This window comes from Phyllobates terribilis, unplaced genomic scaffold (genome assembly GCF_046119375.1).
Source record: "Phyllobates terribilis strain yellow unplaced genomic scaffold, ASM4611937v1 Scaffold_4__5_contigs__length_816908805, whole genome shotgun sequence".
NCBI classification, from domain to species: Eukaryota; Metazoa; Chordata; class Amphibia; order Anura; family Dendrobatidae; genus Phyllobates; species Phyllobates terribilis.
In genome coordinates, this window is record NW_027362764.1 from 500,421,079 (window position 1) to 500,445,589 (window position 24,511).

Below are 24,511 nucleotides of genomic sequence, written 5' to 3' on the forward strand. Positions count from 1 at the left end.
CTGAGCAAAGACCTTACATGCACCAGTGGTCTCATGTAAGTCTGTGGCTCTACAACATCCAGCATGCGCTGAACTCCGCAGGGGGTCCTAGAGACCTGCTGGACATATTGAAAAAGGAGATCATTTCCAGCTATATTTTAGTCACTGCATTTTTTCAAAGGTTGGGAATATATTATTTGGGAAATATATGAATGCTTGCAACCTCACTAAAGCAATTTATTCATTCACGTTAATTTTTTCCATTTGGCACAAATTTAGAACTACAACTGAGACAAGAACAATATCTATCTATCTATCTATCTGTCTATCTACAGTACAGACCAAAAGTTTGGACACACCTTCTCATTTAAAGATTTTTCTGTATTTTCATGACTATGAAAATTGTACATTCACACTGAAGGCATCAAAACTATGAATTAACACATGTGGAATTATATACAGTCATATGAAAAAGTTTGGGCACCCCTATTAATCTTAAGCTTAATGTTTTATAAAAATTGGTGTTTTTGCAACAGCTATTTCAGTTTGATATATGTAATAACTGTTGGACACAGTAATGTTTCTGCCTTGAAATGAGGTTTATTGTGCTAAAAGAAAATGTGCAATCTGCATTCAAACAAAATTTGACCGGTGCATAAGTATGGGCACCCTTATCATTTTCTTGTTTTAAATACTCCTGCCTACTTTTTACTGACTTACTAAAGCACTTTTTTTGGTTTTGTAACCTCATTGAGCTTTGAACTTTATAGCCAGGTGTATGCAATCATGAGAAAAGCTACTTAAAGTGGCCACTTGCAAGTTGTTCTCCTGTTTGAATCTCCTCTGAAGAGTGGCATCATGGGCTCCTCAAAACAACTGTCAAATGATCTGAAAACAAAGATTATTCAACATAGTTGTTCAGGGGAAGGATACAAAAAGCTGTCTCAGAGATTTAACCTGTCAGTTTCCACTGTGAGGAACATAGTAAGGAAATGGAAGAACATAGGGACAGTTCTTGTTAAGGCCAGAAGTGTCAGGACAAGAAAAACATCAGAAAGGCAGAGAAGAAGAATGGTGAGATCAGTCAAGGACAATCCTCAGACCACCTCCAGAGAGCTGCAGCATCAACTTGCTGCAGAGGGTGTCACTGTGCATCGGTCAACTATAGAACGCACTTTGCACAAGGAGAAGCTGTATGGGAGAGTGATGCGAAAGAAGCCGTTTCTGCAAGTACGCACAAACAGAGTCGGCTGAGGTATGCAAAAGCACATTTGGAGATGCCAATTTCTTTTTGGAAGAAGGTCCTGTGGACTGATGAAACCAAGATTGAGTTGTTTGGTCATACAAAAAGGCGTTATGCATGGTGGCAAAAAAACACAGCATTCCAAGAAAAACACTTGCTACCCACAGTAAAATTTGGTGGAGGTTCCATCATGCTTTGGGGCTGTGTGGTCAATGCCGGCACTGGGAATCTTGTTAAAGTTGAGGGACGCATGGATTCCACTCAGTATCAGCAGATTCTTGGCAATAGTGTTCAAGAATCAGTGATAAAGTTGAAGTTACGCAGTGGATGGATCTTTCAGCAAGACAATGATCCAAAACACCGCTCCAAATCTACTCAGGCATTCATGCAGAGGAACAATTACAATGTTCTGGAATGGCCATCCCAGTCCCCAGACCTGAATATCATTGAACATCTGTGGGATCATTTGAAGAGGGCTGTCCATGCTCGGTGACCATCAAACTTAACTGAACTGGAATTGTTTTGTAAGGAGGAATGGTCAAAAATACCTTCATCCAGGATCCAGGAACTCATTAAAAGCTACAGGAAGCGACTAGAGGCTGTTATTTTTGCAAAAGGAGGATCTACTAAATATTAATGTCACTTTTCTGGTGAGGTGCCCATACTTATGCACCTGTCAAATTTTGTTTGAATGCAGATTGCACATTTTCTGTTAGTACAATAAACCTCATTTCAAGGCAGAAAGATTACTGTATCCAACAGTTATTACATATATCAAACTGAAATAGCTGTTGCAAAAACACCAATTTTTATAAAACATTAAGCTTAAGATTAATAGGGGTGCCCAAACTTTTTCATATGACTGTACTTAACAAAAAGTGTGAAACAATTGAAAATATGTCTTATATTCTAGGTTCTTCAAAGTAGCCACCTTTTGCTTTGATGACTGCTTTGCACACTCTTGGCATTCTCTTGATGAGATTCAAGAGTTAGTCACCGGAAATGGTTTTCACTTCACAGGTGTGCCCTGTCAGGTTTAATAAGTCGGATTTCTTGCCTTATAAATGGGGTTGGGACCATCAGTTGTGTTGTGCAGAAGTCAGGTGGATACACAGCTGATAGTCCTACTGAATAGACTGTTAGAATTTGTATTATGGGAAGAAAAAAGCAGCTAAGTAAAGAAAAACGAGTAGCCATCATTACTTTAAGAAATGAAGGTCAGTCAGTCGGAAAAATTGGGAAAACTTTGAAAGTGTCCCCAAGTGCAGTTGCAAAAATCATCAAGCGCTACAAAGAAACTGGCTCACATGAGGATCGCACCAGGAAAGGAAGACCAAGAGCCACCATTGCTTCTGAGGATAAGTTTATCCGAGTCACCAGCCTCAGAAATCGCAGGTTAACAGCAGCTTAGATTAGAGACCAGGTCAATGCCACACAGAGTTCTAGCAGTAGACACATCTCTACAACAACTGTTAAGAGGAGACTTTGTGCAGCAGGCTTTCATGGTAAAATATCTGCTAGGAAACCACTGCTAAGGACAGGCAACAAGCAGAAGAGACTTGTTTGTGCTAAAGAACACAAGGAATGGACATTAGACCAGTGGAAATCTGTGCTTTGGTCTGATGAGTCCAAATTTGAGATCTTTGGTTCCAACCACCGTGTCTTTGTGCGACGCAGAAAAGGTGAACGGATGGACTCTACATGCCTGGTTCCCACCGTGAAGCATGGAGGAGGAGGTGTGATGGTGTGGGGGTGCTTTGCTGGTGACACTGTTGGGGATTTATTCAAAATTGAAGGCATACTGAACCAGCATGGCTACCACAGCATCTTGCAGCGGCATGCTATTCCATCCGGTTTGCGTTTAGTTGGACCATCATTTATTTTTCAACAGGACAATGACCCCAAACACACCTCCAGGCTCTGTAAGGGCTATTTGACCAAGAAGAAGAGTGATGGGGTGCTACGCCAGATGACCTGGCCTCCATAGTCATCAGACCTGAACCCAATCGAGATGGTTTGGGGTGAGCTGGACCGCAGAGTGAAGGCAAAAGGGCCAACAAGTGCTAAGCATCTCTGGGAACTCCTTCAAGATTGTTGGAAGACCATTTCCGGTGATTACCTCTTGAAGCTCATCAAGAGAATGCCAAGAGTGTGCAAAGCACTCATCAAACAAAAGGTGGCTACTTTGAAGAACCTAGAATATAAGACATATTTTCAGTTGTTTCACACTTTTTTGTTAAGTATATAATTCCACATGTGTTAATTCATGGTTTTGATGCCTTCAGTGTGAATGTACAATTTTCATAGTCATAAAAATACAGAAAAATCTTTAAATGAGAAGGTGTGTACAAACTTTTGGTCTGTACTGTATGTATCTATCCATTATCTATCTATCTATCTATCTGTGTATCTATGTATCTATCCATTATCTATCTATCTATCTATCTGTGTATCTATGTATCTATCCATTATCTATCTATCTATCTATCTATCTATCTATCTGCGTGTCTATGTATCTATCCATTATCTATCTCTCTATCTATCTATCTATCTGTGTGTCTATGTATCTATCCATTATCTATCTATCTATCTATCTATCTATCTATCTATCTATCTGTGTGTCTATGTATCTATCCATTATCTATCTATCTATCTATCTGTGTGTCTATGTATCTATCCATTATCTATCTATCTATCTATCTATCTATCTATCTGTGTATCTACTGTATGTATCTATCCATTATCTATCTATCTGTGTGTCTATGTATCTATCCATTATCTATCTATCTATCTGTGTGTCTATGCATCTATCCATTATCTATCTATCTATATATGTGTCTATCTACAGTACAGACCAAAAGTTTGGACACATCTTCTCATTTAAAGATTTTTCTGTATTTTCATGACTATGAAAATTGTACATTCACACTGAAGGCATCAAAACTATGAATTAACACATGTGGAATTATATACTTAACAAAAAAGTGTGAAACAACTGAAAATATGTCTTATATTCAAGGTTCTTCAAAGTAGCCACCTTTTTGCTTTGATGACTGCTTTGCACACTCTTGGCATTCTCTTGATGAGCTTCAAGAGGTAGTCACCGGAAATGGTCTTCCAACAATCTTGAAGGAGTTCCCAGAGATGCTTAGCACTTGTTGGCCCTTTTGCCTTCACTCTGCGGTCCAGCTCACCCCAAGAACCTAGAATAAAGACATATTTTCAGTTGTTTCACACTTTTTTTTGTTAAGTATATAATTCGACATGTGGTAATTCATGGTTTTGATGCCTTCAGTGTGAATGTTCAATTTTCATAGTCATGAAAATACAGAAAATCTTTAAATGAGAAGGTGTGTCCAAACTTTTGGTCTGTACTTTATGTATCTATCCATTATCTATCTATCTATCTGTGTATCTATGCATCTATCCATTATCTATCTATCTATCTATCTGTGTATCTATGTATCTATCCATTATCTATCTATCTGTCTATCTATCTATCTATCTGTGTATCTATGTATCTATCCATTATCTATCTATCTATCTATCTATCTGTGTGTCTCTGTATCTATCCATTATCTATCTATCTATCTGTGTGTCTATGTATCTATCCATTATCTATCTATCTATCTATCTATCTATCTGTGTATCTATGTATCTATCCATTATCTATCTATCTGTTTGTCTATGTATCTATCCATTATCTATCTATCTATCTGTGTGTCTATGTATCTATCCATTATCTATCTATCTATCTATCTATCTGTGTGTCTATGTATCTATCCATTATCTATCTAGCTATCTATCTACCTATCTGTGTATCTATGTATCTATCCATTATCTATCTATTTGTGTGTCTATGTATCTATCCATTATCTATCTATCTATCTATCTATCTATCTATCTGTGTATCTATGTATCTATCCATTATCTATCTATCTGTGTGTCTATGTATCTATCCATTATCTCTCTATCTGTGTGTCTATGTATCTATCCATTATCTATCTATCTATCTATCTATCTATCTATCTATCTATCTATCTATCTGTGTGTCTATGTATCTATCCATTATCTATCTATCTATCTATCTATCTATCTATCTGTGTGTCTATGTATCTATCCATTATCTATCTAGCTATCTATCTACCTATCTGTGTATCTATGTATCTATCCATTATCTATCTATTTGTGTGTCTATGTATCTATCCATTATCTATCTATCTATCTATCTATCTATCTATCTATCTATCTATCTATCTATCTATCTATCTATCTATCTATCTATCTATCTATCTATCTATCTATCTATCTATCTATAGCACACCATTATGGCCAAGATACATAAAGATAATAAAAACATTTGATCTAAACTGTGTTATTACTCAGTAAGCTTTATTACAAAAAATGGAGGTTCTTAGCACATAAATTGGCCAATTCATGCGTGCCCATCATCCGCTGCAAGGTGACCTCCCATCTGATGGGTACTACTCTGCCTACATGCCTCTCTTGAGCTAAAACACCTACAATTTAAATGGGCTGGTAGAATAGAACATACATCACCTGCTGGTTAAATGGGGGGAGTGCAAGGTCAGACAGGAGGCAGTTACATTCTCCTGTAGTAATATATAATGAGAAAACTGACCAGCACATCCTAAGTGTGAACAGGTGCTAGCTGCAGAAGCTGCACAATATATATAAAGAAAGTGCTGCGCTTTCTTTATATACTGTATATTGTGCAGTTTCTGCAGCTAGCACCTGTTCACACTTAGGATGTGCTGGTCAGTTTTCTTATTATATATAACTACTGTAACTATCTATCTATTTATCTATCTATCTATCTATTTATCTATCTAACTAACTATCTATCTAACCATCTATATATCTGTCTATACATCCATTATCTATCTATCTATCTATCTATCTATCTATCTATCTATCTACAGTATCTATCCATTATCTATCTATTTATTCTACCTCGCCTATTAGGCAGCTGTCTAACCATGGCATAATATGGACATGTGACAAACTGTAAGAAAATAATTAGGTGAAGAAAAAGCCCAATGTATAGTATAAAATCCCCAAGGGTGACTTTTTCACATTTCCAGCAGTGAAGTGTGAGGATAGTGTCAAGACATATTTATTGCACTCCAGCTTGTCATAGATCATACCTCACAGGATTTGCCATTCATTGCAGTCTGATGCCATGTTCCTTACCAGCTAATTTATTCCCTCATGCTGCCTCTGGGAAAGTCTTATGCAGAGACCCTCCTGACAAGATGATAAGACAGGAATTGTTATTTTTACATTTTACTTAGTAGGTTATTTTCCAATCATTAACAGTAAGTTAGGAGAAAGTGTGTCAGTTGTTTAGCTTTGTGGGGGGACCCATTTGCTAGGGCTTGTCAGCTCAGTGATGACAACAATCAGATTGAAGACTTCAGCTGTCAACTGGGGATTAGAAAATAAAAACAAACATCTGATTGGATTTTTAACTCTGCTCTTATGTCTAAAGTGTAACTAACCTTTAAGCCATTTTTTCATTTGCTATACTAAGTGTTAAATAAGCCCTCCCATGAAGTTATTTTTTTTAGCGAAATCTATGTTTATGTGCATGTAGTGTAGTATGTATGTGTTTCTGACTCACCCCCTGGGTCGAGGGGCACTCGTGACCGGACTTCAGGGCAATGCTGGGAGTAGTAGTGGCGACCCGGTCCCGTGGATCAGGGTGGTCAGACCAGTGGTAGTCTATGATGTGTTTTAGGTAATGTCCGACTACGCCACCCGTGGATTGCGGTCAGGGAGGACCGCCGCTGCAAGGCAGACCGCTGACGCTGGTGTTGGGGATGCAGCAGGGAATGGTACAACTCCCCACGGGAGGAGTGTAGCCTCAGGACAGTGTGATAGGATGCTGGAGGTGATGGTGCAGGCGCAGCAGTAATCACACAGAGTCCAATAATGCAGTCCAGGGTCTTTTACTGATCTTATCATAGACCCAACAGGAGTACAGGGTAGGAATGGACCTGGGTGTCTGAGGGCATTCGGGCGAGCTCCGCTGGTCAGAGTGAGTGGGTAGGCGTACCGTTCTCTCTCTGCCCTTGCTGACTATCTCCCCCTTTAGTGGTATGATAGCCCACGTCCCTGAGCTTGCCGTGCACTACGCCTGTATGGCTTGCGACTCGGGCCTTAGGTACCTGTAGCTTCTCCGTGCTGTACCGGTCCCTCTGTGTGGCGGAACCTCCAGGCTTCTTGGCCAAGGGACCTGAAATCCCTTGCGGGTTGATGATCTGCTGCAGGACTTGCAATCCTGACAGCCTCGGACCCCAGTGTCCGGTAGGTAGTTTCTCTCTCTGCCAGGACCGGCTCTCGTCGCCTCTGTCCCTGGCTTGGTGTTCCTCCTATGCCTCCTGGACTCCTCAGCTGCGGCTGACCTGTCCCTCTGCTTCTGGGAACCCTTCTGGATGACTTCAGAAGTGGGTTATGGTCTCTCAAACCCTGCCCTCAGTACCAGTTTTTATAGGGGCAGCCTGCTCCCCCTACTGGCCTGGGACAGGAGGTGCTGCATGCAAATGGTCCATGACCAGAGAACCTCCCTCCTGCTCTCAGACACAGCCTTACAAGTTTGTGGCATCCAGGCCTGGGGTGACACATTCCCCCTAGGAAAGCTTAGTACTCCGGGACTAAACAAGAAACACGATACAGGGTAGAAATTATAACATAAACATAACAGAGAAGAAAACAACAAACAACACCACATATTGAGTTCTTTAGGTCACAGTATAGCCTGTGACCGGGTGTCCATTTCACCAACACAACGGGAGCCTTAACCAGGTGGGGGTCTGTCCTTGCCCCGAGTCCTTGACAGTCTTTATTCTTTCCTTTGGTTAGGCTCTGAACATATTTACAAGGAAGTCCCGGTTACTCAAAGTTCATAACCTTTAAGTCCATTTGTCACTATTAAAAACTGGAAAACAGTATTAATAACCAGGGTACAAACATAACACATTAAATATATACATTTTACATTTAGATCTTCCAGCGAGCTGGCATTTGACCCCTAGTGCTCCTGGTTGACCTCCGTAGCCCACTGTCTGGTGGTGGTCTAACCTGGCTTTCATCATTGAGGGTACAGATACTAGCTGTGTGTACAGGCAGGGCAGGCAGCTGTCTGCGGCTCCTTTGGCTTACCGCAGGCATGGCAGGCTCACTGTCAGCAGAGGGTTGACTCTCCTGGGCTGCTGGCGTGGGTTCGTCCGCCTCTGGGGCCATTTGCTCTTCTGGTTCTTCCTGTCCTCCTGTAGGCTCCTGCTGGGTAGGCTGAAGGAAGTGTAGGACGGGTACCACTATTGCGCCATTTATCTGAGTCCAGGTCCGGGGGAACTCTCCAAGAACTGTGCTGATCATCTCTTCCTTGTCCTCTGCAGGTTCAAGGTCATCTTGATCTTCACTTGGACTCTGTAGTTGCTCGGGGCACCGTTTTAGGTGGTCTCTGGAGACGGTGCTAGTGGTTTCTCCTCCATCCTTGGTAATCACACATACCTTCGGGTTGTCGTGGTTGGACTGCAGTACTGTGTACGAGTCTCTCTCCCACTGGTCATCCAGCTTGTGTAACCTTCTCTTCCGCTTCAGGACCTGCTCACCAGGTTCCAGGGGACCAGCAGGGGCGTGTTGGTTGAAGAGCCTCTCTTGCTTTTCTCTCGGTTGAGCCAGACTCCTCTCCACACTCTCCTGTACCTTCTTGTACTGTAGCCGCCGTTCCGTATCCCAGTCCGCGTCTGGGGAGGTGTCCTCAGGTGTCAGGACTCCCATCTCCAGGTCGACCGGCAGCTTACCTGGTCTTGCTCGCATCAGGTAAGCCGGGGTGCAATTTGTAGCATTCACCGGGATGTGGTTGTACAAGTCAATCAGATCTGGCAGCTTCTCCGGACACAGGCTGCGTTCTTCCAGGGGTAACGTCTTGAGGAGATCGATAACGATATTGTTCATTTTCTCACACAGCCCATTGGTTTGCGGGTGGTAAGGCGTTGTCCGAATCTTCCTACAGCCGTAGAGGTTGCAGGACTCCTGGAATACTTCAGCCTCAAACGCTGGACCTTGATCTGTCAAGACCTGTTCCGGATACCCATGTGGACGGCAGAAGTGTTGCTGGAAGGCTCTGGCCGCTGTTTGGGCTGTCAGGTCTTTAACAGGAACCACCACCAGGAATCGGGAGTAATGGTCCACAATTGTCAGGGCATAGACGTAGCCCGACCGGCTCGGAGCCAATTTCACATGGTCCAGAGCTACCAGCTTAAGAAGCTGCCTGGTGACGATGGGCCTCAAGGGTGTCTGCTGGCTGGTGCGGTCCTTCCTTCTGAGGTGACATGGGCCGCAGTCCCTGCTCCACTTCTCGATGTCCCTTCTCATGCCGACCCAGTAGAACCGCTCTCTCAGTAGGAACTCCAGTTTCTTCCACCCGAAGTGTCCTGATCTGTCATGGTAGGCCTCCAGGACCATTGCTGCATCTCGCCTTGGGACCACTATCTGCCAGGTTAGCTCGTGCGTCCGGTGATTGACAAGCCTTCTGCACAGCTTACCCTCGTAGAGGAATAGCCTGCTTTTCTCCTTCCATATGTGCTTGGCTTCCTCTGGAGCATCCGGGCCAGGGCTAGCGTCTTCCTGGGTTAACATGTCTTTCATCAGGCGTATTGCAGGGTCGCTATCTTGCGTTTCAGCCCAGCCGTGGTGGGGTAAGGGATTGAACATGACGGTGGTTAAGTCCTTGTCTCTTACCCGGTGAGAAAGCTGAGTGGCCCCATACCGGTGGAAAGCAGGGAGCTTTATTTCCTCCAGCTCTTCCGAGTCGTCTTCTCCGTCAGGTAGGTGGGGCATTCTTGATAGGGCGTCTGCGTTGGCATTGGTTCTGCCTGACCGGTATTTGATTGTGAAGTCATAATTGGATAGCCGGGCCATCCACCGCTGTTCTAGGGCACCTAATCTTGCATTGTCCAGATGTGTCAACGGGTTGTTGTCCGTGTACACGGTGAACTTTGCGGAGGCCAGGTAATGCTTAAACCGTTCTGTGACGGCCCACACCACTGCCAAGAATTCTAGCTTGAAGGAGCTGTAGTTCTCCGTGTTTCTTTCAGTGGGCCTCAGCTTCCGGCTGGCATATGCGATCACCCTTTCTCTGCCCTGTTGGTTCTGTGACAGTACGGCTCCCAGCCCCACATTACTGGCATCTGTGTGGAGGATAAAAGGCTGACTATGATCGGGGTAGGCCAGGATCTCATTCCCCATGAGGGCCATCTTCAACTGGCGGAAGGACTCCTCTTCCGGCTTGTCCCACTTGAAGGGTGGCTTGTGACTTCTGGATTTAGATTGCCCAATCAGGAGGTCCTGCATAGGGGCTGCCATCTTAGTGAACCCGGGGATGAACCTTCGGTAGTAGCCTACCAACCCGAGGAATTGCCTCACTTCCTTGATGTTAGAGAGGCTTGGCCAGCTCTTGATGGCTGTGACTTTGTCGGGGTCGGGGGCTACTCCCTCTGCACTCATCACGTGTGCTAGGTACTGGACCTTTGGTTTTAACAGGTGGCACTTTGAAGGCTTCACTTTCAGGCCGTAACCTGCCAGGGCTTCGAACACCTCGGCCAGGTGCTTTAGATGGTCCTCGTAAGTCTTCGAATAGACGATCACGTCATCCAGGTAAAGGAGGACCGTCTCCAAGTTTTGGTGCCCTAGACAGCATTCCATCAGCCTCTGGAAGGTCACTGGTGCGTTGCAGAGCCCAAAGGGCATACAGTTGAACTCGCTCAATCCCATCGGGGTGGTGAAGGCGGCCTTCTCCTTGTCAGCCTCTGCCACAGGAACCTGCCAGTACCTGCTAGTAAGGTCCAAAGTAGAGAAGAAATTAGCTGATTTTAGAGCTGCTAAAGACTCCTCTATCCTAGGTAGCGGACACGCATCTTTATGGGTGATACGATTGATTTGTCTATAGTCCACGCACATTCTCATGGTACCGTCTTTCTTTTTCACCAAAACTAAGGGAGCTGCCCAGGGGATACAGCTATCTCTAATGACCCCAGCTTCTTTCATTTCTCTCAGCATACCCTTAGCGTTCTGATAATGTGCAGGGGGTACAGGCCTGTGTCTCTCTTTTATTGGTGGGTGGCTCCCCGTGGGGATATGGTGTTCTATCCCTTTTACTCTGCCGAAGTCTAGCGGGTGCTTTCTAAAAATTCTCTCGTACTCCTGAACCACCCGGTAGACTCCTTGTTTTTGGTGCAGGGGAGTGGAGTCAGCACCCACATGGAGTTTCTGGCACCAGTTCTCCTTTTGTTTCTGGGAGCCATTACCCTCCGCCTGTGGAGATGGAGGCAACAGTTCCACGGCCCTGATAGCCTTGTGCTCAACAGCAAACAGTTTGGCAAGTGCAGCGTACCTGGGTAGGTGTACCTCCCTCTCCCCTATGTTGAGAATGCGAACGGGCACCCTCCCATGATGGACATCCACCACCCCCCGGGCTGTCAAAATGGTGGGCCTGCTGTCTGAGTACACGGGTTCTACCATGGCTTGCTAGTCTCTGCCTCTCAACCCGATTGCAGTCCGACACCAGATCATCATTTCACTTTTGGGAGGCATGGAAATGGGGAATGGGTCACTCATTCTTACGCTACCGATCTCACCACCAGACAGTTCTACCTGCTGCCGTCTCATCAGGGCTCTTATCTCTTTCTGGAGGACCCTCTTTTGGCTGGAGCTCGCATTCATCGCCACCTGCTGTAAAATCACAATTACTTCTGAAAGACAGTTTTCAATTATATTAGTACCCACAGTTATTTTAGGGTGACTTTCACGACGGTCAATGTCCACACTGATCACTCCCTGTGCCGGCAGTTCCACCTTACCAATCTTGATGGTCATCTCTCCCTGCGGCACGGGTTGGCCATTGCTGGCAATGATGCTTAAGTCGTCGTCTGGGTAGCGGGTTATGTCAGCGTCACTCCAGTACCGCTTGAAAAGTAAGTAGGGGATGGTAGTCACTTGAAACCGGGTGTCCAGCAGTGCACTCATGGGGATACCGTCCAGCACTACGGGTAAGACCGGGCGTCCTCCCACGTACTTATCACGCCAATTAGACAGGCGTGATGACCTTATGCCTGGGGGTTGGCCCTCTGCCCCAGGTTGGACCCATTTAAAGTCCAGTACCTTGCTATGTGTCCTGGCTGACTGCAACGGTGGCAAATCGGCTGTCCATCCTCAGTGTAGCGGTCGGCGGGCCTCCCTCTGAACGGCGGGATCCTCCTCGGTCGACGCCACGGGACATCCTCCGGACTGGAAGCCAGCTCGATTGGTCTTGACGGTTCCACCTGCAATGACTGTACGGTCCTGGTTAATGCAGCCACACTCTTTGTTAGCTCCTGGACCTGATGGTGCAGGTCTGCAGGCTGGGATGGATTTAGGGCCTGTGCATCAGCCCCCACAAGGTCTGCAGAGTAGGGCGCTGCCCCTGGTGGTAAGTGATGGCAGGGCGCCGGGAAGCTGCAGCGCCACCTGCTGCGGGTTCTCTGAGCACTCGGATGGCCCGATCCTTGAACTGCGCAAAAGTCAAATCGGGGTTCTGTAGGGCCATGAGGCGCAGCTGGGTTCTGTGAGAGCTGGACAGCAGACCTTCTATGAACTGGTCAGTCAACAGTTTATCAGAGTCCTGCACGCTACCAGGGTCAGCTTGTTTGATAGCTCTGAGGGCTTCTTGCAGGTTCAAGGCATAGTCTCTGATACTATCCTGGGCCCGCTGCTTACAGCCATAGAACCGCATTTTGATTTCTGCTGAGGTACGGGTATCAAAGGTACCCCGCAGCCGGGTCAGAATGTCCTTTACTGTCTTTTTCTCTTCATCTGACCATGATTTCACTTCCCGCTGGGCTGCACCGGTGAGCTGCCCCGTCAGAATGCTCACTTTCTGTTCTTCTGTCAGGGGATAAACTTTGAATAAACTGTGCAGTCTTTCCCTAAAGTCAGTTAAGGTATGGGGGTCCCCTGAGTATTGGGGTAGCCAGGCTGCTCCGGGGATGTAGGGCATAGAGAACGGCATCACCGCCGCTGCAGCCCCGCTGGTTGTAGAAGGCCCCTCCGTGTCCGTCATCTTCCTCCCCCCTAGTTAAGCGTGGCCTACCTTCCGACGATCCTCTTCTGTAGGCCACGGCTCCGCTGGTGCTGCTCCGGACAAGGACCTTGCGTCGCGTCCTGGTGACGTCAGCGTCGCTCTCTCTCCCTTCCAGGACCTTGCGCAGCGTCTGTGCGTAGGGCGGGGCTTCAAGTCTCGCGCGCTTTGGACGTCCACGCCCCTCTTCTTCCCACGCGGCGTCCTGAAGATGGCGTCCGATGGCGGGAAAACAGCTGAAGATGGCGGGAAAGCTGCTGGAGATGGCGGGAGACGACTGAAAACGGCGGGAAACGGCTCCGGATGGTGGGAAACTTCTCTTTAAGGTACGTGTACAGTATTTTTCAGGCACGCAATACCCGTTTGTGGCAGGTTGGTCACAATCCTGCCGACTACGCCAAAGCTGACTCACCCCCTGGGCCGTGGGGCACTCGAGACCGAACTTCAGGGCAAAGCTGGGAGTAGTAGTGGCGACCCGGTCCTGTGGCTCAGGGTGGTAAGACCAGTGGTAGTCTATGATGTGTTTTAGGTAATGTCCGACTACGCCACCCGTGGATTGCGGTCAGGGAGGACCGCCGTTGCAAGGCAGACCGCTGAGGCTGGTGTTGGGGATGCAGCAGGGAATAGTACAACTCCCCACGGGAGGAGTGTAGCCTCAGGGCAGTGTGATAGGATGCTGGGGGTGATGGTGCAGGCGCAGCAGTAACTCCTAAGTCCTATAATGCAGTCCAGGGTCTTTTACTGATCTTATCATAGACCCAACAGGAGTACAGGGTAGGAATGGACCTGGGTGTCTGAGGGCATTCGGGCGAGCTCCGCTGGTCAGAGTGAGTGGGTAGGCGTACCGTTCTCTCTCTGCCCTTGCTGACTATCTCCCCCTTTAGTGGTATGATAGCCCACGTCCCTGAGCTTGCCGTGCACTACGCCTGTATGGCTTGCGACTCGGACCTTAGGTACCTGTAGCTTCTCCGTGCTGTACCGGTCCCTCTGTGTGGCGGAACCTCCAGGCTTCTTGGCCAAGGGACCTGAAATCCCTTGCGGGTTGATGATCTGCTGCAGGACTTGCAATCCTGACAGCCTCGGACCCCAGTGTCCGGTATGTAGTTTCTCTCTCTGCCAGGACCGGCTCTCGTCGCCTCTCGTCCCTGGCTTGGTGTTCCTCCTATGCCTCCTGCTTCTGACCCAGAAGTGGGTCATGGTCTCTCTAACCCTGCCCTCAGTACCAGTTTTTATAGGGGCAGCCTGCTCCCCCTACTGGCCTGGGACAGGAGGTGCGGCATGCAAATGGTCCATGACCAGAGAACCTCCTTCCTGCTCTCAGACACAGCCTTACAAGTTTGTGGCATCCAGGCCTGGGGTGACACATTTCTATATTTATATATTAACACACTACTTTACATGCACATAAACACAGATTATTATTTTTTTTTTAAAATCATCATAAGAGTGCTTCTTTAAGTATTCTTTACCAGTGGGTATCCTGGTCTTAAAGTCCCCCATACACACTAGATTAAATTTGGCAGATATCGGCATGAACGTCCTACCATCTCAATATGGCACAACTTGATGTTGAAGTGTGTTTGTAGTGGGGTAAGATTGGGCAGGATGGCAGGTTGAATTTAAGCCCCACACACTTTTGTTCTTCAAAAAATGAGTCACCCCCAAGTTGGATGGTCATGTGTAGTGGGAAGTTGAGAAAGAAAGCTATCTGTGGAATAAGCATTTGGCCTCAAGGTATCACATGTGCATTGGCAGCTTTAAAGCTGTGTATATGATCAAGAGAAAGTCTGTGGGTCCATAAACTGCTCTGCTCATACTCATACATATGGTATAATTAGGGATGAGTGGACCCTTGGGTGTTCAAGTTCGTCTGGTTCGACTGAACTGTAGTCCAAAGTTCGGTTCGGGTATCAAAACTCTATCTGAACTTGAACCCCATAGAAGTCAATGGAGACCTGAACTTTTGTTGTGTAAAATGGTCGTAGTCAGGTCTATGGGGCTTCAAAATGAAGGAAAATGTGGGTAAGAGCAGGACAATTGCCCTGTTAACAAATGTGGATAGGAAAATGACTTAAAATACTATAGAATAACAAAAAATTATAAATTATAATCTTGAACCAGGAGGCGGACATTGAAGTGAAGGAGGAGATGGAGGTGGATGTGGCGTTGTAGGTAAGAGGTGGATGAGGTAGCCAACACTGTTTTTGTCATTTTTTTTTTATTTTTTGGCGGTTACTCTGCAAAATATCCTCTTTTGGGCTACTCAGAAAACAGCCTTGTTGGCGGTACTCTGAAAACAGCCTCTGTGCGGTACTCTGCACAAAAGCCTCGTGGGGGGTACTCTGAGAACAAGCTGTGTGGGGGCACTCTGCATATAGGCAGTGTAATAATATGCTAGCCAGTCTCTCTCTGTATACAGGTCGTGTAATACGCTACACTTTTTTGGGGTGCAGAGAATGAGGAGAGCATTAAATAGGGGACATGGCCATGGTGCTGCTGGTGGTGGTGTAGCTGCTGCAAGGAAAGGACGTGGTCGATCTGTGCTTGCTACGTGCCCAAATTAAACACCTTCCTCTGGTGCACGCTGGCTACAGGACGTTTTGAGTAATTTCGTAGGCCCGAGTACCACTGGACGAATGGTGAGGCTAGAACAAGTAGAGGTGGTTTTAGATCGGATGGCTGAGAGAGTCCCAAGGTCCTTCACTTTCTCTTCCACCTGGTCCCCTGCTGAAAGAGCAGAGGTTGCATCTGCGGCCAGTGTTTGGACTGGGGTGCCGAAGGCCCACCAGTACCAAACTCCAGGGCCCCCCTTTTCAGCCAAATGCAAATGTGACAGTATCCTTATTCACAAATTTATATAACAATGAATTGGGTAGATTGTTAAATGAAATGCTGCCATTCCAGCTGGTGGAGACAGACACTTTTTAGAAAAGTTATGGCGATAGCTGCCCCACAGTGCATGGTTCCCAGCCACCGCTACTTTGCCAGATGGGCCATCCCTCCCCTGCACGAATATGTTGCGGACAAAATCAGGTGTGCACTGCGCAACGCCATCAGTGGCAAGGTCCACATAGCCACCGATGTGTGGACCAATAAGCTTAGCAGGGACGTTATATCTCCCTAATATAGTGGAGGTTGGGCCTGAGGCGGAAAGCGTTTTGGCGCATGCCCTATCACCACCGAAGATTACTGGATGTTTCTCTGTCCATGTTGCCTCCACCTCTTACTCTGCTTCCTCCATCGCCTCCTCTCAATCTCGTAGCAGCTTTGGTCGTAGTCGGTTTGACACACATCACTTGCCTGGCACATATGCTGAATTTGGTGGTGCAGATCTTCCTGAAAAATTACCCCGAGATGTCAGAACTGCTTCAGAAAGTGCGGGCCATCTGTGCGCACTTTTAGCATTCTCACCCTGCTGCTGCTCGTCTGTCTGCTCTGCAGCATCACTTCTGCATTCCCGCCCACAGCCTCATATGTGACTTACCCAAAAGGTGGAACTCCACCTTGCATATGCTATAGAGAATGTGCGAGCAGCAGCAGCAGGCAATAGTGGAGTTTCAGCTGCAGCAGATACGAATGAGCTGCTCTGCGGAACAACACCATTTCACCACCAACGAGTAGGCTTCCATGCGTGACTTGTCTGCCATGTTGCTGTTAGAACTCTCCTGTTAGGTTTTTTCTATCTTGCTGGTCACATGACCTTTTTTGCCTATTTAATCCTGCTCCGCCCTCCTGGCCTTGCTGGACTTCATTGTAATTTCTACTCTTAAGCTAGCCTGGTGCTTAGTTACCTTTCTCAGTCAGTTTAGCTAGGTCTTCGGACCTTTATGTTCTATGTTGTGTGTTTGTCTTTTACTGCTACAATCTCTGCTAGGAGGTGTCCAACTTTATCCCAGTCCCTAGTTCTTGTAGGGATCCCTCCCTTGCATCTATAGGTCTTCGTACAGACTAGCTGAGAACTTTAGCGGGTCTGATCGCAGGATCAGGTTCCCCGTTACATCGTAGGGATCTAGCTTAGTTCTATTGTAGGGACAGATCTCCTTTCTTTCCTTAGTGCTTGTAGCAGATCATAACAGTAAGTCCAGCCCAAAAATATCTCTAAGGAAAGACCTCCAGTTTCCATCATGGTGTCGGTTCAGGATTTGGCTCAACGCCTGCAGGGACTCTCTCTGGAGGTGGCCGAGCTCCAACAACACGTGAGTAGCTGTTCTGGAGCACATTTTGTGGAGCCAAAGGTACGTTTGCCTGATTTCTTTTTTGGTGATCAGCAAGAGTTTTTTTCCTTTAAAAATGCTTGTTTGTTGTATTTTCGTTTGAGACCCAGATCCTCTGGTGATGAATCACAGCGCATAGGGTTCATAATGTCACTTTTGCGCAAAGAACCTCAGGGATGGGCCTTTTCTCTCCAACCTAGTGATCCATGCTTTAGATCAGTGGATAGTTTTTTTTCTGCTTTGGGTTTGTTGTATGATGATCCTGATCGTGTCTCATCAGCTGATACTGAATTGAGACGTTTGAGGCAGGGATCAGGTAATGTGGAAAAATATTGTTCTCACTTACGTCGGTGGTCTGCCCAGGTGGGGTGGAACGATTCAGCTTTGAAAAGTTTGTTTCTTGCGGGGCTAGGTGAAAGGGTTAAGGATTTGCTGATTGCTTATCCCACACCTGGAAACTTGCAGGAGGCAATGCAATTAGCTATACGGGTGGACAGGAGACTGCGTGCAAGGGTTAATGAGAGTAAATCCTCTGCCATGTCAGCTCCTAGTCTTGAGAGGGTCTGTAATGACATTGGAGAGCCGATGGAGATTGGGGCGATGGCACCCTGCTCTCAGGTAAAAGACCGCAGATCTTCTGAAGGTTTGTGCTTTTATTGCGGGAAATCTGACCATTTTATTAAGAACTGTGTGCTTCGTATGAACAAAGAAAAAAAAAGGTCAGTTACGCCCGTATTGCCTGTTTAAATACTAAGGGGGTATTTCTTTCTGATACTACTGCTGCTCAGGAAGAATTAATTGAATTTCGGATATTTGTGGATTGTGGTTCTACTCTGAATGTGATTGATGGGGGATTCTTGGAAAAACTTAAATTAAAACCCAAACCTTTGTCAACCCCTATTGCTGTGGTTTCTGTCGATGGCTCCCCCTTGAAGAGTGTTACTCACAAGGTCTGTGATTTTCCCCTCACTATTAATGGTATTCACCAAGAAAATTTGGATTTGGTAGTATTAAATAATTTGCCTTCTCCAGTAATTTTGGGGTTACCCTGGTTAAAATTGCACAATCCTGTACTGGATTGGTCTACCAATGAAATTAAGTCCTGGAGCCCTAAGTGTTATGACAAGTGTTGTAACGGACGTATTGCTGCGGTGGAAAAAGGGGAATTACCTGTACCTATTCAGGATTTTTGGAGAGTTTTTTTCTGAGGAGGAGTCACAAATTTTGCCTCCCCATAGAGACTACGATTGTACCATTGAATTTGTCCCTGGAGCGACTCTTCCTAAAAGTCGTTTATTTAATCTTACTATTCCTGAGAGAAAGGCTTTGGAGGAATACATACAGACAAGCTTGGCCGCCGGTCACATTAGGCCTTCCAAGTCTCCTGTGGCTGTTGGATTTTATTTTGTTAAAAAAAAGGACGGCGGTTTACGTCCTTGTCTGGATTTTCGTGAGATTAATAAAATTACTGTACGCAATCCTTACCCACTGCCATTGATTCCTGATTTGTTTAACCAGTTAGTGGGGGCCAAGTGGTTCTCTAAAATTGATCTCCGGGGGGCATACAATTTGTTGCGCATGAAGGAGGGTGATGAATGGAAGACTGCTTTTAACACTCCTGTGGGTCATTTTGAGAATCTGGTTATGCCTTTTGGTCTTACCAATGCTCCAGCATTTTTTCAGAATCTTATTAATGACATCCTTAGACCTTTGATCGGCAAAAATGTGGTTGTGTATTTGGATGACATTTTGATTTATTCACCGGATCTGGAGTCTCATTGGCGGAGCGTACGTGAGGTATTACAGTTATTAATTGACAATTCGCTTTTTGCTAAGCTGGAGAAATGTGAGTTCGCTGTACAGAGAATTAGTTTTTTGGGCTACATTATCTCCAGCGAGGGCTTTGAGATGGACCCTGTGAAGGTTCAGGCGGTTCAGGAATGGCCTAGGCCTATTGGTTTGAAATCGATACAGAGGTTTTGGGGTTTCGCCAATTATTACTGAAAATTCATTAAAAATGTTTCTATTATTGTCAAACCACTGACCGATCTCACCAGGAAAGGTGCTAATGCGTTTCAGTGGACTACTGAGGCCATTGAAGCTTTTGTGTTTCTAAAGGAGAGGTTCAGCTCTGCTCCCATCCTTACGCAGCCTGATGTGACTAAGCCGTTTTTGGTTGAGGTTGATGCTTCTTCGGTGGGGGTCGGTGCGGTGTTGTCTCAGAAAAACAAGGATGGAGTACATCCCTGTGCTTTTTTTTCAAATAATTTTTCTGAGACTGAACTTAATTACGATATTGGTAATCGGGAATTGCTGGCTATTAAACTCGCATTTGAACACTGGCGTCATCTCTTGGAAGGTGCTGAATTTCCCATTCAGGTTTTCACTGATCATAAAACTCTGATCTATCTTGATGCTGCCAAGCGCTTGAATGCCCGTCAGGCTAGGTGGGCACTTTTTTTCTCGCGGTTTAATTTTTCCGTTACTTACATCCCGGGTACCAAGAATGTTAAAGCTGATGCTTTGTGTCGCAGCTTTTCTCCCATGGTCGGTGCTGAGGAGGAGGGGAGCATTTTACAAGAAGGTGTTGTGATTGCTGCATTGGACTCCATTTTGGAAGATGAGATTCTTAAAGCACAGGAGAATGCCCCATCTAACACTCCCCATGGGAGGTTGTTTGTGCCTAGGACCTTTAGGAGAGATTTGTTTGTTGAGTGTCATGAGTCTCGGTTGGCAGGTCATCCAGGAATTTCTGAGACCAAGAAACTTGTGGGTCGCAGTTTTTGGTGGCCTGGATGGCAGAAGGAAGTCATTAAGTGGGTGCGTCAATGTACGGTGTGTGCTAGATCTAAGTCTTCACATACTCCTGCAGCGGGGTTGCTTTACCCTCTGGAGGTTCCTAGTGCACCTTGGACACATCTGGCTATGGACTTTATTACTGACCTTCCCCCCCTCTGAGGGTTTCACAGTCATCTGGGTGGTCGTGGACCGTTTTAGCAAGATGTGTCACTTGGTTCCTTTCATCAAACTGCCCTGCGCTAAGACACTCGCTAAGGCCTTTGTCAAGGAAATTGTCAGACTACATGGCGTTCCTACTGACATTGTTTCAGATAGGGGACCTCAGTTCGTGGCTCGTTTTTGGCGTGCTTTTTGTGACAGGTTGGGAGTTCATTTGTCGTTTTCATCCGGATATCATCCTGAGTCTAATGGCCAGACAGAAAGGAAGAATCAGGATGTTGAGCAGTTCTTGCGTTGTTTTGTGGCAGACAATCAGGAAGGGTGGTCTGAGTTTCTGCCACTTGCTGAGTTTGCTCTTAACAACCATACATCCTCTTCTGCTGGTTGTTCGCCTTTTTTTTGTTGTTCTGGGAGACATCCGTCTTTTGGGTCATTCTCCAAATTGGTATCGGCTGTGCCTGAGGAGGAGAGTTTTTCCGGTGATTTGGAGAGAGTTTGGACGGATGTGCGTGGTAATCTTCAGAAGGCTAACAAAAAATCTAAGAGGTACTTTGATAGGAAACGGCAAGAGGTTTTGTTTGCTATTGGTGACATGGTTTGGTTGTCCTCTAAGAATCTGCGGTTGAGGATTCCTTCTAAAAAATTGGGTCCCAAGTTTGTAGGGCCCTTTAAGGTGCTTCAGGTAGTTAACCAATCTGCTGTTAGGTTGGAGGTTCCTACCTCCTGGAAGATTAATCCGGTGTTTCATGTTTCTCTGTTGAAAAGAGCTTATGTGTCGGATGGAGACGGCTCTGCCACTGTTCCTCCGGTGGTGGAGGACGGGGAATACGAAATTTCCCGCATCCTAAATTCTAGACGGTATAGAGGGAGTTTGCAGTATCTCGTCGCTTGGAAGGGTTTCGGACCCGAGGATAACTCATGGGTGAGGGCAGATGATGTTTCTGCTTCCAGACTTGTCAGAGCGTTTCACAAGAGGTTTCCTGATAAGCCTGGGCCTAGGGGATCCGGAGGATCCTCATAGAAGAGGGGGTACTGTTAGAACTCTCCTGTTAGGTTTTTTCTATCTTGCTGGTCACATGACCTTTTTTGCCTATTTAATCCTGCTCCGCCCTCCTGGCCTTGCTGGACTTCATTGTAATTTCTACTCTTAAGCTAGCCTGGTGCTTAGTTACCTTTCTCAGTCAGTTTAGCTAGGTCTTCGGACCTTTATGTTCTATGTTGTGTGTTTGTCTTTTACTGCTACAATCTCTGCTAGGAGGTGTCCAACTTTATCCCAGTCCCTAGATCTTGTAGGGATCCCTCCCTTGCATCTATAGGTCTTCGGACAGACTAGCCGAGGACTTTAGCGGGTCTGATCGCAGGATCAGTTTCCCCGTTACATCGTAGGGATCTAGCTTAGTTCTATTGTAGGGACAGATCTCCTTTATTTCCTTAGTGCTTGTAGCAGATCATAACAGTTGCACTGCTTAGAGTACTCCACGCACATGGCCAGCGCTGATAACACCATCATCAGCGTTACTATCACACTTCTATGCTTCCTTGAAATAACGCTTCAGGCGATGATGGATAAGGTGGTGGCACAGGAGGAAGAGGAGGAGGAAAGGAGGAACAGGGACCATTCACACCATTATCAGGCCAATCATCCACATATAGCTCAGAGGATGAGTTCCTATACCAAACTCGGCCAGGTACACAACTGTTCAGCCAGGGGACAGTTTTGGAGGAGGAACCGTGTTTACAGCAGGGTCGCACTCAAAGCAGCTCATGGGCATCACTGGAGCTTGACTGGGGGGATACAGAGAACACAGACGATACATATTTCACCGAGGACAGCTTGTTGTTACCTCTGGGCTGCCTGGCACACATGAATATATGCTGCTTTGCTTTCGCAATGACCACCGAGTTTCCCGGATTGTTACCACTGCTGATGACTGGGTGGCCACCCTGCTGGATCCCCACTACAAGGACAATGTAACATTCTTACTTCCGTCACTGGAGCATGATCAAAAAATGCGTGAATACCAGCACACGCTGGTAGACGCATTATTGATGGCGTCACCACCTGACAGTGGGGGCTCATTTGAAGCGTAAGGCAGAGGAGGAGTAAGAAGTCGCCAACGCAGCTGGGGCACTGGCACCCCCTCGGAAGGGAGGGTTAGCATGGCCGAAATATGGAAAACCTTCCTCAGCACGCCACAACATCCAGCACTACCATCTGATACAGTCCGTATTAGCAGGAGGCAGCGTTTCAACAACATGGTAGAAGAGTATGTGTCCACACGTCTGCACGTACTAAATGATGGGTCTGCCCCATTTAACTTATGGGTCTCCAAATTGGACACATGGCCTGAGCTTGCCCTTTATGCCTTGAAAGTATTGGCCTGCCCTGTGGCAAGTGTACTGTTGGAATGTGTGTTTAGCACAGCAGGGGGTGTGATCACAGACAGGTGCATGAATAGGTTGAATGGCTGCATAGAGAAGTATACCAACCGCACCCAGCCATTGTTATACTTCACCTTAGTTTGTTCATTCTATTTGCCATTCCCAAGTTTTGGGGCTTCCTCAAATTAAAAAACAAAACAAAAGCAACAAGGTTGTTTTGCAGAGTACCCTCACAGATTCTGTTTTGCAGAGTACTCCCACAGATTCTGTTTTGCAGAGTACCCCCAACGATGCTGTTTTGCAGAGTACCCCCAATGAGGCTAGTTTACAGAGTACCCCCACAAAGGCTGTTCTGCAGAGTACCCCCAAAGAGGCTGTTTTGCTGGGTACCCCCACTAAGTCTGTTTTGCAGAGTACCCCCACCGAGACTGTTTTGCAGAGAACCCCCAATGAGGCTGTTTTGCAGGGTACACCCACACAGTCTATTTTGCAGCAGAGTTTTTTTAAGCAATTTTTATTACTGCACACAAATTGGTATGGCTGCCATTCCATGCATACTGTCCTCTAGCTAGAATCTTCTCTAAGAAGTAAGTACACCCCTAGTGTGCTACTAGTACTCACAGATCAGAGCTGCCTTTCTAGCTGCATGGCCGAGCACCTGTGCAGGTTGTAAATTACATCTTAGCACGGGAGATGGTTACCTTGGTCAATGAAGTGGAGTTGAGTGGAGAAGGACCTGGGATGATGTCACCTTCACATGACCTGAGGGGACGGAGCTGGTGTGCAGAGACTGGGAAAGAAAGTGAAGCAGACTATCTCTTCAGATGGTTAGTGCTCTCCGTCTGAACCTGTGGAATGCTGGAAGACAGTTGTAGTTCTAGTTAGTATATACCCTCCCTGTATTAACTTGTTTTATTACTGCACATATTTGCTTTATTACTGCACAAATTGTATTGAATTAATGACGAACTGAAGAGGTGCGAGAGTATTAGCAGGGAGGCCACAGAGGAGGATATTGCAGTAGTCGAGACGGGAGATGATGAGGGCGTGCACTAACATTGTAGTAGATTGAGGGTTGAGGAAAGGACAGATTCTGGAAATATTTTTGAGTTGAAGATGGCAGGAGGTGGCAAGAGCTTGGATGTGCAGTTTGAAGGACAGGGCAGAGTCGAGGGTAACTCCGAGGCAGCAGACTTCTGGTATGGTGGAAAGGGTGGTGTCATTAATTGTAATAGATAGGGTAGGGTGTTGGGTGAGATGGAGGAAAGATAATGAGTTCCATTTTGAGTTTTATGAAGCGAGAGGAGAAGAAGTAGGATATGGCTGATAGACCCTCTGAGATTCTGGACAGCAGAGAGGTGACATCTGGGACAGAGAGGTAGATCTGAATGACATCAGTGGTGTATAAGTGGTAATGAAAGCTATGGCACTTTATGAGCTGTGCTAGGCCAAAGGTATAGATTGAGAAAAGTAAGGGGCCTAGAACAGAACCTTGAGGAACACCAACAGTGAGAAGGTGGGATGAGGAGGTAATATTGGAATAGCAGAAGCTAAATGTGCGGTTAGAAAGGTATGAGGAGATACAGAAGAGGG

The 24,511-nt window shown here is 46.2% G+C and overlaps 1 protein-coding gene across 1 annotated transcript in view; it reads left to right on the plus strand.

Annotated features, from left to right (window-relative positions):
- The window catches only part of GMPR (guanosine monophosphate reductase), a 171,386-nt gene that overhangs the window by 144,010 nt on the left and 2,865 nt on the right, over positions 1-24,511 (plus strand). The gene's annotated exons all lie outside the window — the stretch shown is intronic.